This window comes from Erpetoichthys calabaricus, chromosome 5 (genome assembly GCF_900747795.2).
Source record: "Erpetoichthys calabaricus chromosome 5, fErpCal1.3, whole genome shotgun sequence".
In the NCBI taxonomy this organism is placed as follows: Eukaryota; Metazoa; Chordata; class Cladistia; order Polypteriformes; family Polypteridae; genus Erpetoichthys; species Erpetoichthys calabaricus.
In genome coordinates this window covers 215858611-215874284 of record NC_041398.2, presented here as the reverse complement: position 1 = coordinate 215874284, position 15674 = coordinate 215858611, and the positions used below count along the sequence as shown (strand labels likewise).

The window sequence follows — 15674 nt, the reverse complement described above, 5'->3', positions numbered from 1 at the left end:
TCCAAAAAAACTCACTTTATAATCCCTCCGCTGGTTTGATACTAACAGACTATAAATTTGGCACATCATGTAGGACATCTGTTTTCTGCAGGGCAAAAGTCATTTTTTCCAACAAAGTTCTCAGATTATTCCCCTTTTTATTCACTGTATGACAATTCCAGTGGGTCACAAGTTTACTTACATACACTTTGTTAACTGCACCATTAAACAGCTTGGAAAATTCCAGAAAAAATATCAAGCCTTTTTTAGCTCCGGATAGCCAATTAGCCTAACTGGAGTGAGCATGTGGATGTATGTCAAGGCCTACCATCAAATTCACTGCCTAATTCCTTGACATAATGGGAAAAATCAAAAGAAAGCAGCCAAGACATCAAAAAAAAAAAAAATGTGGACCTGCCCATATCTGGTTCATCCTTGTGAACAATTTCCAAATGCCTGAAGGTTCCACATTCATTTGTGCAAACAATAAATATCTTATATATAAACATCTATACGTGGAAGTGTGTGTGGGTCTGTCTGTCCGGCCCAGAAGTGCGAGGCTACAGCATGAAGCTCAAAGAAAGCAACTCTGTCACCAAAGTGAAACCACCGAGAGAAACTCACTTAGCCGCTAATACACAAGCAAGGTGAGCACTTCGGCAAACAAAATCTCCAAAGTGAGAGAAACTTACTTAGCCACTGACATTGGCAAAACAAAATTGCAGAGGAAAGAGAACCTTGCTGAGCCAATGCACAACTGATGCGATTATTTGATTGATTGAAGAACAGAATTCATGGTTTCTAGGAGCCCGGGCTTTTTACATCACGGGCTTACACAGCTAGTACAATATAAACACCATGGGACCACATAGCCATCATACTGATCAGGAAGGAGACTCATTCTGTCTGCTAGAGAAGAACATACTTGTCAATCCCAGAACAAAAGCAAAGAACTTTGTGAAGAGGAAACAGGGAGACAAGCATCAATATCCACAGTAAAACGAGTTCAAAATCCACATAACCTGAATGGCTGCTCAGCACCACTGCTCCAAAGCTGCCATAAAAAAGCCAGACTGCAGTTTGCAAAGGCACATGCAGACAAAGATCTCACCTTCTGAAGAAATGTCCCCTGGTCTGATGAATCTATGATTGAACAATAATTGGCAATAATGACCATTGTTACTTTTGGAGGAAAAAGGGTGAGGCTTACAAACCAAAGAGCACCATCTCAACTGCCAAGCATGGGGTGGGAGCATCTTGAGGTGGGTGTGCTTTGCTGCAGGAGGGATTGGTGCACTTCACAAAACAGAGGACACCATGAGGAAGAAATATGAGGTAGATATACAGCAGCAACATCTCAAGAGCTCAGTCACAATTGAGTCTTCCAAGTGGACAAAGACCCCAAAGCACACCTCCAAAGTTGTGGCAAAATGGCTTATGGACAACAAGGTCAAGGTATTGGAGTGGCCATCACAGACCCATCACCTCAATGAAAATTTGTGGGCAGATCTGAAAAAGTGAGGCCTACAAACCTGTCCCAGTTACACCAGTTCTGTCTGGAAGAATGGGCCAATATTCTAGTAACTTATTGTAAGAAGCTTGTGGAAGGCGACCCAAAACGTTTGGCTCAAATTAAATAATTTAAAGGCAACGCTACCAAATACTAACAAAGTTGTGACCCACTGGAACTGTGATATACTTAATAAAAAGTGAAATAACCTGTCTGTGAACATTGATGTGGAAAATTACTTTTGTGCTGCACAAGGCAGATGTCTTAAACAATACGGCAAATTTATAGTCTGTGGAGGGTGTTAGAGTGTTATAAAGGGAGTTTTAAAGAATTCACCCCAAGTGTATGGAAACTTCCGACTTCAACTGTATTTGGTCCTTAACAAGAATACAGTTAAGTATTTTGTAGTTTGCACGTCTTAGCTTCACACATCCAGTGGCCATTGACAGACAACAGTGACAGCGTTCACAAAGATGAATTTCCTAAAGCAAATGCTCAGGCATTTTTTCTTGTCTTGGTTGAAATAATCTGTCTTAATATTTCAGAAATCACCAAGTCTATGTTGATGAGCTTAACATATGCTGCTAAACTAAACAGAACAGCCTCTGGAGCAGTTAAAAGTAATGTGTGTTGCACAGTCTGATCACTTTTGAAAGTAATGATTAACCTAGCACAAAACTTTACTGAAAAAAAAGGCCTGCGTTATTATTATCCCAAAGCAAGGCAAGAAGCAAACCCACCCAGGACACCACTCTTTTGCAGGGCTCAATCACACAGCCAAGCAGAAAACAGCGTCCTGCGGTAACAGAATCCGATTAATAGAAATGTCCGTTTAGTTTGAAATCAGCTGTTTGCTACACATACGTTAAAAAAGTGCGATCAGATGACACAGTGGCCAGTGTTCGAACAGCAAATAAAAAAAATTAAATAAAATGAGGATGGCTGTGATTCACTTCATAGCACATACATGATACAGTTAATATTACAAAACCAGTAACGGCGCACTGCATGGAATACACTTGACTTCATAGTTTTCAGACTCCTTCTCTGTATGTTTAGCATTCATTTGCTCAGAGGTTGATGCGCTTGCTGCTTCCTGAGCAGCTCGTTTTCTATACCCTAGCTGCCCGCTTCTTCTCATTTTTCATCGGCATCTTTTTGCATTAAAACTGATTAATTCACTGTTTTTGTTGCAATTACTTAGCATGTTTTCTTTAATTTTTCACTTAAGCTAGGACTTAAGTCTTCAATCTGCCTCAAGAATGATTTAAGATATGAAGAGGTAGGGGAAGTGACGGTGAAGGTGGTAGGGATGAGAACGGCGCCCGTACGCATGCGCCGCATGGCCGACCTGCTGGCTGCTGCCGAGAGTTAATTCTACAATAAAATAAAAAGAGGAATAAAAATCATCACTCCGAAACCAGACAGTAGAACTCACGTAGTATATGTGTACCAAATTTCAGGTCAATAGGTCAAACGGTTTGCAAGCTACAGGTGATTTCAAATCCTGGACAGACAAACGGACAGCCTCAGTAGAGTATTATACATAAAGATTGTGGAGCCTGGCTCGGACACAGACAGGCAGACACGCTCATGTCAACCAACACACGTTTATTTACATTATTATTTACAGTCTTACTGTGCTCACAAACCCCAAAGACCTGGCCACAACACAATGCCTTCTTCAGGCCGCCTCCTTGTCTTCCTCCCGACTCTTGTCAATGACTAGAGGGAGGCGACCCTTTTTATACACACCCGCATGTGCTCCCGGCAATCTTCCACCGGCACTCCCCAGTGTGGCAGAAGTGTTGGCTGTGTACCCGGAAGCACTCCGGGTGTCCCTTCTTCTCTTCCCCCCCAGCACTTCCGGGTGTGGCGGAAGCGCTGGGGTCCAGGGTCCCCAAGGCATCAGGGCACCCCCTGGCAGTGGCCACGGGCCCCTACAGGGTAGAGCTTCCAAGCTCTGTACCCGTGGCCCCCAATACAACCAGGGCGGATGCCCCCTCGCGTTCTGGAGGAGGAATAAGCCCTCCTCTTGTCCTCCTGGGCGTCCCAGCCGGGCGTGAACCCCGTCCGGGTGCCACAAGATGTAATGTGCTATAAACAGTGTGCTACTTTTTCTTCTTTTGTATGAACAACTGCACATTTGACTAGCCAGCATTTGTTACTAAATGAAAGAAACCATTTGAAATTCACCAAAGGATGTTGGCTTGGGGCAGATCGGCAATCTGTTTGGGTACCCATCTTGTGCCAAATTTCCAGTCATCGTGAACTACGGCATGCGCAGATCCATGGCCGATATCTAAATGTGCAGCAACAGCAAACAATGAAATCCATTGGTCTTCTCTGATGAAGACACCATGTCGATGTGGGCTTGTGTGCACGATGCTGATGGTCGACCAGATCGAGCTTCGTCGGTTCCATTTGTTCTTCCCGCTATAAACCTTTCTACCCATTCATAAACTTTTCATCAAGTCATGCTGCTTTCACTTCTGCAATGAGCCAACATTCTTTGGTGAATTTCAGCAAGCTTCACTCCCTCAGCCTAAAGAAATGTCATTATGAATATGGCTGCAGCTCTGCACCCATATTCATTTCACCTTGGTTTCAACTAGATGAACAGCAGAGTGTTGCGCTGTGTGTCCCATAAGTCATTGCAAATGTGTTGTATGGCATCAGCGTCTATCCGTTGTGGTTACCACATAATTTTCAAATTGCCTTTACTTTTTGATTAAGCCTTATATTTGTAGTACTAGGGTGTTGTACCGTGTTAGCCATTATGAATGTAGTGAGAAGTCAAGTAAAATGACCCCTTTTATTGGCTAACTAAAAAGATTACAATATGCGAGCTTTCGAGGCAACTCAGGCCCCTTCTTCTTGCCTGAAGAAGGGGCCTTATATTTGTAAAATACAAGTAGTACTAGGGTGTTGTACCGTGTTAGCCATTATGAATGTAGTGAGAAGTCAAGCAAAATGATACCTTTTATTGGCTAACTAAAAAGATTACAATATGCGAGCTTTCAAGGCAACTCAGGCCCCTTCTTCAGGCCAGATGTAAAGAAAACTCTCACATTGGGCAGTGCTTCTAATCAGTTTCATGATGGGCTTAGACGGAGTAACATTGTGATGTTTTTCATACACAGGAAATGTAACGCACTACATTTTACAATCAATAACTACATTATGTATTGGGTTACTTTTTTTTGTAAATAACGAGGAATGTATCCAGTTACAGTACTTGCTAAAGTATTAATCTCCCATACAGCTCAGAAGACAAAGGCTTCATGCCTGTGTCTGAATTTATGGTGGCCAATGATTAAGTCTTTTTGCGCACTTTTGTGACTTTGGAGCATTCCCCCCAAAAGACTCTCACATGTAAATCGGGGGGGGGGGGGGGTATGTCGGACAGATGGGGTATGGTTTAAGAAATCAAGTTACTCAACTTATCTGGTTTGGTGTGTAGACACACTAACGGCCGGACAGACACACATACAGACACATTCACGCTTGAAAGCAGAACATCGGAGGAAACCCATGCAGACACGGGGAGCACTTGGAATGTGAAGCTTGGTCTCCTAGTTATGAACATCCCATGAACTGATAGAGCACAGCATTTGGAAATCAGTAAAACTGAAATTAAAAGGAAAGGCAAATGAAAAGGACTCCGAGACAAAAAAAAAATTGCCACGAACCAAATTTGAATAATAAATACAGCTGCCTTCACAGTCACTAAAACCTCTGGAAAGATAAAGGGATTTCTCATGCTGAAAGAGACGAGTGAACACACTTTACATATTAGCAATCTAAACACTGTCATCACTTGCTTTCAAACGCACTTTTTTTTCCAGGTTTAGTTCACAGGAGTCGCGCTACGGGCAGGAGGCTGCACATCATCTGCTGCAGTAGCGACTTTGAAACAGCCGACAGTCTTGTAACATTCATCTTTTATTCCGAGTGGTGCGAAACACAAACATCATATTTAAATACATAATTTGGAAAGTCCAAAAGCTTCTTCAAAAACGGTCACGAACCAGTCAGCTTAGACATAACAGTACTCAGTGTGTGTCTCATAAATAACTAAATGCTAACTGCTTTCCAACTGATTTCCGGGTTTGAAACGTTCTTTAAATTAATTTTTCTTACCTTTCTGTGAAGCAATTTCTACAGTCTCATCCCTATTTCAAAATCTGCTTTGGGGGTAATGTATACGTGCGAAAATCCCAAGCTATGCTAATAAAGTATATCAGCTGTTTATTGCCCTCCGCAATTTCTCCTCGGTCAGCTGACTGCATAGGATGTTTACGACAGCCCACGTGCCGTTGAGCAGAGATGCCGTAAAGCGGCGCGTCATTTGAGCGGCGCCATGTTCGGTGTGGCCGCCCGAGTCTTCTCAGCTCAGCGTTGTCTTAAGTCTGTATAAAGACGTGATTGATATATATGTTGTTCTTGTACACTGTTTATTTAAACGTTGAAAGATGTGTAAATATAGTGAAAATGTTTTACAAAGCTATTTTCATGTATTGACATTTGTTGTGTGCTCAATGAGATCGTTACTTGCATGTCTCCCACAGACCAGTGACGTAAGTGCATTGCGAACAAGTCAATTAAAAAACGTCAAACGTAACATGTGTCGGAACAATGTAAGAGACCCTCGTGCAGCTGTCCTTAGAAGCTGCCGTGGCTAAAAACCGTTCCTTAAACGAGTGGTCTTTAATTTTTTTCCTGTTTAAAGCAGAATGTGTTACCGTGGATTCAGTGTTCAGATCTCTTCACTTTATACTCATTTTGTTATCTTGCAACCTCATTCTAAAATCACATACATTTTTTTTCTACCCCAGCCAAACACTCAATACCCTAGAATGACAAAACGAAATGATAATTTTACTCATTTTTGCAAATTCATTAAAAATAAAAGTGAAACGGCACCGTGCTCCAAGGATGCAGACCCTTAGTTGCAGCTCCTTTGGGAGAGATTTCAGCCTGGTGTAGTCTCGAGGCTGACGTGACATGCTTTGCACACCTGGATTTGGAATTGTTCTGCATGTTCTCTCAAACTGTAAGGTTGGATGGAGACCATCAGTGAAGAGCTATTTTCAGGTCTGTCCGGAGATGTTAGATTGAGTTCAAGTCTGGGCTCTCAATGGGCCACTCAAGAGCCTTCCCAGAGTTGTCCCTACGCCTCTCTCCTTGTCTTTGTGCTTAGGGTCATTGTCCTGTTGGCAGGTGAACCTTCAGCCAAGTCTCAAGTCTAAAGCATTCTAGAGCAGGCTTTCATGAAAGGTATCTCAATATTTTGCTCTGGTAATCTTTCCCTCAACACTGACAAATTTCCCTGCCACTTGGAAAACAACGTGACTACATGATGCTGCCACCACCATGCTTCACCATTGGAATGGTATTGCAGAGGTGACGAGTGGTGTTTAGTGTCATGTCTGGAGGAAACCAATCTTGGTTTCATCAGACAAGAGAATCTTGTCTCGCACAGTCTGAGAGTCCTTGAGGTGTCTTTTTGTAAACTGCAGACTTCCATGTGTCTAACTTACAAGAGGCGCAAGTGTGGCCATTCTGCTCAGGTTAATGGAGTGTTACTGTATATGTCTTTTTTTCACCTGTATTATTATCATTCTTTAATTTAATATTATTTATTGTATCAGTATGCTGCTGCTGAAGAATGTGAATTTCCCATTGGGATTAATAAAGTATCTATCTATCTATCTATCTATCTATCTATCTATCTAGTAGTCGTGGTTGTCTTTCTGAAAGTTTCTCCACACAGATTCTCTGGAGTTCTGCCGGAGTGACCTTTGGGTTTTTGGTCATCTCTCCTAAACAGTTAGGTCTAGGAAGAATCATGGGTGTTCCAAACTTCTTCCTTTGAAGAATTATGAAGGCAGCTATGTTCTTGGGAAGCTGAAGTCCTGCAGAATGTCTTTATAGCCTTCCCGAGATCTAGAGCTATCAACACAATCCTATCTCTAAGCTCTGAAGGTAGTTCCTTGCTTTAGCTCTGATACACATTGGCTGCTGGGAGACCTTCTATAGACAGTTCTGCGCATTTACAAATCCTGTCCATGCAATTGAATTAACCACAAGTGAACTCCAAATAAAGTGCAGAAACATCTTAATGTTGATTAATTAAATGGGATGCACCTGAGCAAAAATTCCATGTGTCATAAGAAAGGGTCTCAATACATGTGTCAATTGGGTATTTCAGTTTTTTTATTTTTAATAAGTTAGTACTATTTTCTAAATTCCTGTTTTCACTTTGTCATTCTGGGGGTACAGAGTGTGGTTTAACGAGGAAAAAAAATTTTTTTAATGGATTTTAGAATAAGGCTGCAACATAACAAAATGTGAAAAAAGTGACTTTCTGAATCCACTGTGCATCTGTGACAGAAGGGCAGTGTGCCAGTAATGTTGTGTGCCAACTTCACTTTCCTTTGCATTGCCCAGTAATCCTAAACTGAGTGGGAGCCATGACAATATAGCCAGTGAAGGTGGAGTCCCCCATGCAGCTGTAGAAGTTAGTACGAATAAAGAGAGTAACTCAGGGTTTCCTCAAACCTCTAGGGATGGGACTGAATTGATGAGCCTTCTGTTTTACTTCGTTTAATTGTAACAAATTAAAACAAAAGACTGAAACCACACACTTGTATATGAGGAAAGAAAAAAAAAACACAGCAGTCATAAACACAGTCATGGGGCATAAAAAAGGAAGAAGATAATCACAACAATGAACTGTTCAAAACAAGATTAAAGACTCATTTCTATTCACTTGCTTTCCATGACCTTCAGTAATACTGACGGTTTCCTCATTGTGATTATGTAACCTTACTTCTATTTATTTTATGTTCATTGTATGTTTTTTCTTCTATTATTGTAAATCACTTTGGCCACAGCATTCCTATGTTGTTTTAAATGTGCTATATAAATACATTGACAACACTTCAAACTCCAATCTTAGCCAGTGTCAACAGGGGATTGATACTAAAAAATGCACTAAATTATACATTATTTACAAGAACAGGCATCCCAGGCGGGAAGGAGGAGGACTTATTACCCAGACGGGAGATCAGACAAATTGGCCAACGGGACAGAAAAATAAATTTGTACCTGGTCAGTATGAAATAGCAGACTAATAGAAGCCAAGGATCAGGAGCTGTTCCATCCCCAAACGCCAGGATTTATTGTCATTTAACATCTTTTTTAGCTTCCACATTGGATATTAGAAAACGCCATGTTGTTTGGACTTCAGGGTCCATTTCAGTGATGTGCCCAGTTCACCACTGTACACAATGTCATTGGGGCAACTTGTGTTATTAAAAAAAAACTGCCTGGTCTTAAGAGACATAGCTTGCTGGAGTAATGACAAAAAAAAAAAAACTTAGCAAAAAAATAGAGTTCGGTTCATTGCGGTTCCTGCAGGCTACAAGTTTTTCTCTTTTTTTAAATTTGACGACTTGGCTTATTATTCTCCTTGTTTTTGATCCATACCTGTCACGACATTCTGTCTTTTCCTTTTGGTATCCTCGGTTCTGCTCATTTTCCCCTCTTCTCAACTGCCCTTATCATGGTGTTACCCCAACCTTCCACAAGGCCCTCAGAGCTCACATGGTGCACTTTGTCTATGGTCCTCAGTCTCGTTTTATGCAGTGCTGTACTTGAAACTGATCAGTTTCTGGAAGAAGTTTCATTGTCATTGAAAGATTTTGTTTCGAGTTGGAACGGATTAGAAATCCTTGTGCAAACATTTTAAAAATGATTTTAAAAAATACAAAGATGGAGAATACTGATTGGCGATAATATAAGAAGATGACCTCTCAATGTCAAAAGTAAGGACGGCTGTGAAGAAATTAAAGAACATGTGAAATGGATCTGACACTTAAAGACAACAAGAGTCAAACAGCATTCTGGTGTTCACATCAGCAGTTTACAGTGCATTAGGTGTAAAGTGAAATTAAGAATACAGAACTTTTGTAAAATGAGAGGAGACCATTCAGTCTATCAGACTCATTTGTTTAGTTAATAGCCAAGGTGTCCCAATAAGAATAAGTTAAACAAAAATTGTTTTTCTTTAAATACTTAATTTGCCCCACTTTATATATTTTAATGACAATCCTACTACAGGGATTAATTGTCAATGTATACATCATATGAGAAACTCACAAAAATATCAGACATTTTTAATGAACAGTATGCAGAGCTTGTTCTAGTCATCTAAGAACTTCCAGAAAGAGGCAGGTTACATGGGGTGTGACTATCCACAAGCACACACAACACTTTCTAGAAATGCATCCATTGTGTCCAATTTTACATTTACAGTCCAAGATGACTTACAACATTTATGATACAATTGGATAAATAAAGCCAGGTCAAGTGACTTGCTCAGGGTCACAGTGTGTCAGAAAGCCAAAGCCTTAACCACTGCCCTGCACTGTGTTACAGGGGATAGAGCTTGTCCTGGCATCGCTGGTATATTTGTACAAGACTCAAGCATAAGGTTTTCATACTGGGGGCCCTGCAGCAGTCCCAGTGAGGTTGACATTCTTAAAACAAATCCAGTTTTAAATGTCTATAAATTTCCTTACAAAGTTTTAAAAATAAACAAAATATAAAACGTTCTTTAGTTGTTGCAGTACTAGGGTGTTGTACCGTGTTAGCCATTATGAATGTAGTGAAAAGTCAAGCAAATGACCCCTTTTATTGGCTAACTAAAAAGATTACAATATGCAAGCTTTCGAGGCAACTCGGGCCCCTTCTCTTGTTAAATGAATCTTAGCCTGAAGGGGTCTATTAATTTTTTACATTTAAGATTTCTCACTTAAAAGATTTACCAATGTTGTTACTTGTCCTAGTGTGTATATATAAACAGAGGGAACTCCAGTTTCCGTATAACGTCTTGCCTGAAGAAGGGGCCGGAGTTGCCTCGAAAGCTTGCATATTGTAATCTTTTTAGTTAGCCAATAAAAGGGGTCATTTTGCTGGACTTTCACTACATTTAGTTGTTGCACAAAAGTTGTCCTCTATCAATGAATTGACCAGAGCTGCACTTTTCAACCTATGCAGTACCCAAGCAACTGTCGGGTGATAAGCAAATTAACACAAATTAATAAATAAGTAACATGGGAAAAAGTAGCCCCTAAAAGGAGAATTGGTTACACAGCAGCTGAACCAGAGCCTCCATACTAGGCCACAGCATCATGACAGTGCAGTTTTAGGACATAATGTCAGATGTAGGATGGAAATTGAAGTCATGGTTAGGGTGGGTGGGGTTTAGTGCCATAAGCACAGTACAGTTTTAGGGCAGACATTAAGGTCAGTGTTTACTGTGGACAGGATCCACATCCTCCATGGCAAAAACTTTACATCTAACATAAGACGTCTAGTTCCATACATACGTATCTAATACTTTAACTTGTAATTGTTTTTTTGTTCAAACTGCATACATATACAGTACATAGCTGCAATTGCCTTGCTGTTCAATATTTGTTTTTCTATCCACACGTATAAAAATTTCACCTGCATATACAAACATCAACCCTAAAACTGCACTGACATCAAAGCACTGTGCTGAGACTCCACTTCTCCTCACATGGGATCCAAAGTAACACCTCATTTAACTCCTCACCTAATCCACACTTGGATTGAGCTTGGCCATCTACCACACAAAGAAACCAATGGATTTTTGGGAAATCCGTCTCTCGCTCAGGTCAGTCAATATTCATAAATTCTTAATTCTGTAAGCATTTTAGATGTCATTTTTATTATAGTTTATGAAAATGTTCCATTATCAGGTATGATAATGATAGGATGCATATCCGGGGGGATGAAAGTCATTACTTAGAGTAGAAAATTTAAGAAATTGGTCCACTAAGAACCATTTTTCTTTAGATGACAGAAAATACTTTACTTTAGGAGGCAGAATTCTTCATGTTCAACCATCATCGTTCTGGAGGGAGGAGGTAGAAATATGGACTGCATATAAATACTTAGGAACTATCCTTGATGATAATCTTAATTGAAACATTAACACAAAAATATATTCTCTAAACTCACTTATTTCTCCTCCATAAACTCAGACTACTTAAAGTGGACAAGGACCTCATTTTGTCCTTTATCGCAGTGTCCTCCAGTCTGTCACTACTTTCAGCTTCATCGAGTGGTTTAGTAGTCTGACAAACCAACATTTAAAAAGCTCCAGCACATTGCTAAACATGCTGGTAAAGTTATTGGGGCAGAGGTAAACGATTTGATAAGTGTGTGTCAGAGGGCAATATTTTATAATAACAATAAAAAAAAAACACCCTGGAAATCATCTCAACTGAGGGCAGACCCCTCATTAGACACAAAACTTAGTATCAGTAAATAGGAGAGGACTGTTGCTTTGAAGGCTTACACAAACCACTCCATATATTCCTATCTTCTCAGAGCCAAACATCTTTTTAATAAGGATTATCAGAGAGAGGGAGGAAGAGAGGAGGTTGGGAGTATACATTATCATCAGAAAAAATAAAAATTCCAAAAAAGTGTACAGTTTGTGTATCTGTTGTATCATATGTATCTGTATAATTTTCATAAATTAAGAGTATGGACATTTAGGCTTTCTACTTGTCAAGGATAAAAGGGACCAAAGCTGAACTTAAGACTAAGGGAACAAAAATCCTTAAATGATCAGACAGCTATCTTCAAGAGTAGTGCCAGTACAAGAGAGCGGCCTGGAACATAATCAAAGGCAGCAGAGGTGTTAAAACAAGGAGCCCCCATGGTCCTACCAAGCCTAGGAAGAAGGTGCAAAAGTTTTACAAGAGAAAAGAGGTGAGACCTCATGAAGAGAAGAGAAAGAATTTAATACACTGCCTGACCAAGTAAAGGATTCTAAAGGAGATAGAAAGAAGCAGCACAGCCTTAACCAGATCAGCAAACTGTCGGACAGTTTGGTATCAGGAGACGTTCAGCACTCGAGGCCCTCGAGGCAGTAGATGGCCACCTGGAAGATCTGATCTATGTCTCTATAAAGCTCATTATTCAATTCAATGAACACATCAAGGAGACATGCGGCCTCGTATTTAATTGCCAATGGTAAACCAGTCAAACATCCACAATGCTGCTGGGTACCTAGCATGTACCTAGCAACCCAAACCAACACTTCCACAACACACACAAAAAAGACAGTGATGCAGGAGCAAGTAATAGAGGAACAGAGCAGCCTGCACCAGTCATGCCAACTTCCCTTTCCAAAGTGTATTATCTGACATTTTAAATGAAGCCAATGCTCTGTCTAGAAATGAAACCATTTGTTCAGATTTTTGGTCATCAGGTAACAGTTGTGGCATGTGCAAAGTACAAAACAATTCTTACTTGAACGCCCATCCAAATGGAATACATAACCACTCCGTTGCGTGCCCTGAAATAAAAGAATGTGTTAAAATACAGCACATCGCCTTGTTTAAGTGAAAACCTAAATCAGCTTAACACAGAAGCTTTACTTCTCCGATATCTATCACCTCAGGTACTGTACAATGGAGATCTCAGTTTCCTTAGAAAAATTCTATTCATTAATGCCAAACTCAAAACAATTACACTTTTTTCAGGTACATTTACAAGATATTTAATTAAAAAAAATTTAATTGTGCCTGGTGAAAGTTTATACAAGGTTGGTTTTGAATACAAATTTGGAGAAAAAAAAACTCAACTTTTCAAAATATTAATATTTACAAGGTGCCTTTTGCAAGTGTGAAGTGCATGGTACTAATAATTACACAGGACTGTGAAGACCATATTGTTTATGTATTCTGTTCATTATGAAATGTGCAAATGTGACCATTTATAGTATTTAATGCAGACAATTTGATTACTGTACAATTCTCAATACTCTTGATTTTTGGATTTGTAGGCTCTGCATGCCTCCACCTGTTCATACATACGACTATGACATGGCTTTGTGTTTAAAATTACTATAACCATAAAATACCTAATGACAAAAAAAAGGGAGGGGGTGCCTTCATGAATCTCATTTTCATACAGAAAAAACTAATTTAACCAGCAAAACGTTTCAATTACTTGAAATCCTAAAGATAACATAATTCTGTGTTAAATTCTTTATTTACAACACATCAGACCAAGATACTGCAGTAATGCTAGAGGGAAGAGGGATGGGAAAAAAAGGCAAAGTAATTACAGTTGGGAACCTTACATTTATGTACATGGCCCCTAATTAAAGCACTGTACACCAGGCACAAGTGTTTGCAGACATCCGATTTTTCCTGCTGGTTTACTTCATTCTGTAATTATACACATATACCAATATGGGGCCTGGGTTTGAAATCTTTCTGCATGCGTCTGGGGTTTTAGTAAACTGTTTTTTCTTTTGGATTTCTGCCCGTTTAACAAAATCCACTGATCTTCAAGTGGACCTGTGCAGAACACGTCTGTAAGGACTTCAGAGCCTTCAGAAGTCTCCTTAATTGAACAAAAATAAACATGCAAACCTTAACATGTGCCAGCTGTTTTAACAGAAAGATTCTTTCTGTAATGAAAACCACCGCATGGCACTACAAATTGCAGATTGCTAAAAACACTAATACAGAGTATTATTACTGTTAGAGCACAGGAAGGTGAATTAATCTGCTCAGGTTTTGAGAATGAATGGACAGCCTTGTCAAGATTTACAGTCAAAGTTCTTAACCAGCACTATACAAGAACATAAGAAATTTGACAAACACGAGGAGACCATTCAGGCCATCAAGCTTGTTTGTTTAGCTAATGACTAAGCTGTCCCAATATCTTGTCCAGACATTTCAAGGTTGTCAGCGTACTGCAGTCTGAAAAAGTAGTTCTGAAATAACATGCCAGAAACGTAGATTATAACATGCATTTTCTTAAAAGATGAAAATATAAATGATCTGCCATGTATAATATACATAATATTCAAGCCAAAGTACCAGAAAGTGTCAGAACTATATGGTATACCTGTTGATGTAATTTTAAAGTTTTCCTTTTTCTTTCTTCATATAGAACATATAAAAACATCTAAAAGCTGACCAAAGTTCTTACAATAAAAGCAAGATAGAGTTAAAAAGTTTATACAAAACATTATTCATACATAAATACAAGTATACCAACAAACAAATTACTTACACATACATGCACAAGAATAAAATGAACACAGTATAAACAATATGAATAGAATATTTTAAACACTCAATCTCACAAGCTAAAAAACAACTGAATAAAAGTGCTTTTTTAGTAAGGTAAAAAAAAAAAAAAATGAATTGTGGGAGCCAACCTTATTGTGAGGGGCAAGTCATTCCACCGTTTACGGCCAGCCACCACAATGATGTGATCCTTTTCCTAGACACTAATGAAACCAACTCCACATTTGCTTGTTAGGTGTTGCCTAGGGATTACACAGCCATCAGCTTTATTTGATCTGAAACCCCTGATGTGGTTCCCTAGATAACAGCAGTGGAAGCGTAACTCTGACATTGTAGACAAGTTTTTGCAGTGTTTGTTCTGTCCCTTTCATGTGATTTTCAAGCCTGATTTAAGCTGCTATTCCATTCAAGACAGTTGCTGAGGACAGGATAGGCCCCATAAATCAGAAAAATGAAATGATGTGCTAAGAATGTGTAGTTGTGCAGTTATTTTAACAATAATGTTCACTCACTATTACTTCTGTCGACATCTCAGTTGAAAGTAGCGGTTAATCTTACTAAAAGAATTGTTCCACATATGCTGTTGCAGTGAGAAATGAAAAAAGGCTTTTTAAGCTACAATAATCTTAAATGTTGACAAGTCTATTTAAAGAGATTTGGTTGATTTTCCACAGAATGTACTGTACACAATGCCATTTATTCAAATGTTTTACTGCTATAGTATTAAAAAGCACAAATAATTGATTCTTTTAGCAAAGTAGCATAATGAAAACAAACAGATAAAATGGCATTTCTCAGATCACCCCTCAGGGCAAAGTGGTACAGTTCTCTATGAACTTCAGGCCTGAACTGCAGCCATATACTGTACATACTACAAAATTTCATATTTATTAACCTAATAGGTTTAGCATGAAAAACAAGTTTGAAGAACTGAAGAGGATGAATTCAAACACATGTAAATAAAACATTGTGAAATTTGAAACGTCACCCATAAGATGAATGGCTTTTTGGCATAACAAATGCAAAAGCAA

At 39.3% G+C, this 15674-nt stretch overlaps 1 protein-coding gene across 6 annotated transcripts in view; it reads right to left on the bottom strand.

Annotated features, from left to right (window-relative positions):
* The window catches only part of LOC114652243 (WD repeat-containing protein 7), a 535548-nt gene extending 529769 nt beyond the window's left edge, over nt 1-5779 (bottom strand). For all 6 annotated transcript variants that reach the window (XM_028802521.2, XM_051928322.1, XM_028802524.2 and 3 more), the window contains exon 1: nt 5633-5779. The gene's annotated coding sequence lies outside the window, so the exon portion shown is untranslated. The remainder of the gene's footprint in view (nt 1-5632) is intronic.
* Between the last annotated feature and the right edge of the window lie 9895 nt (nt 5780-15674).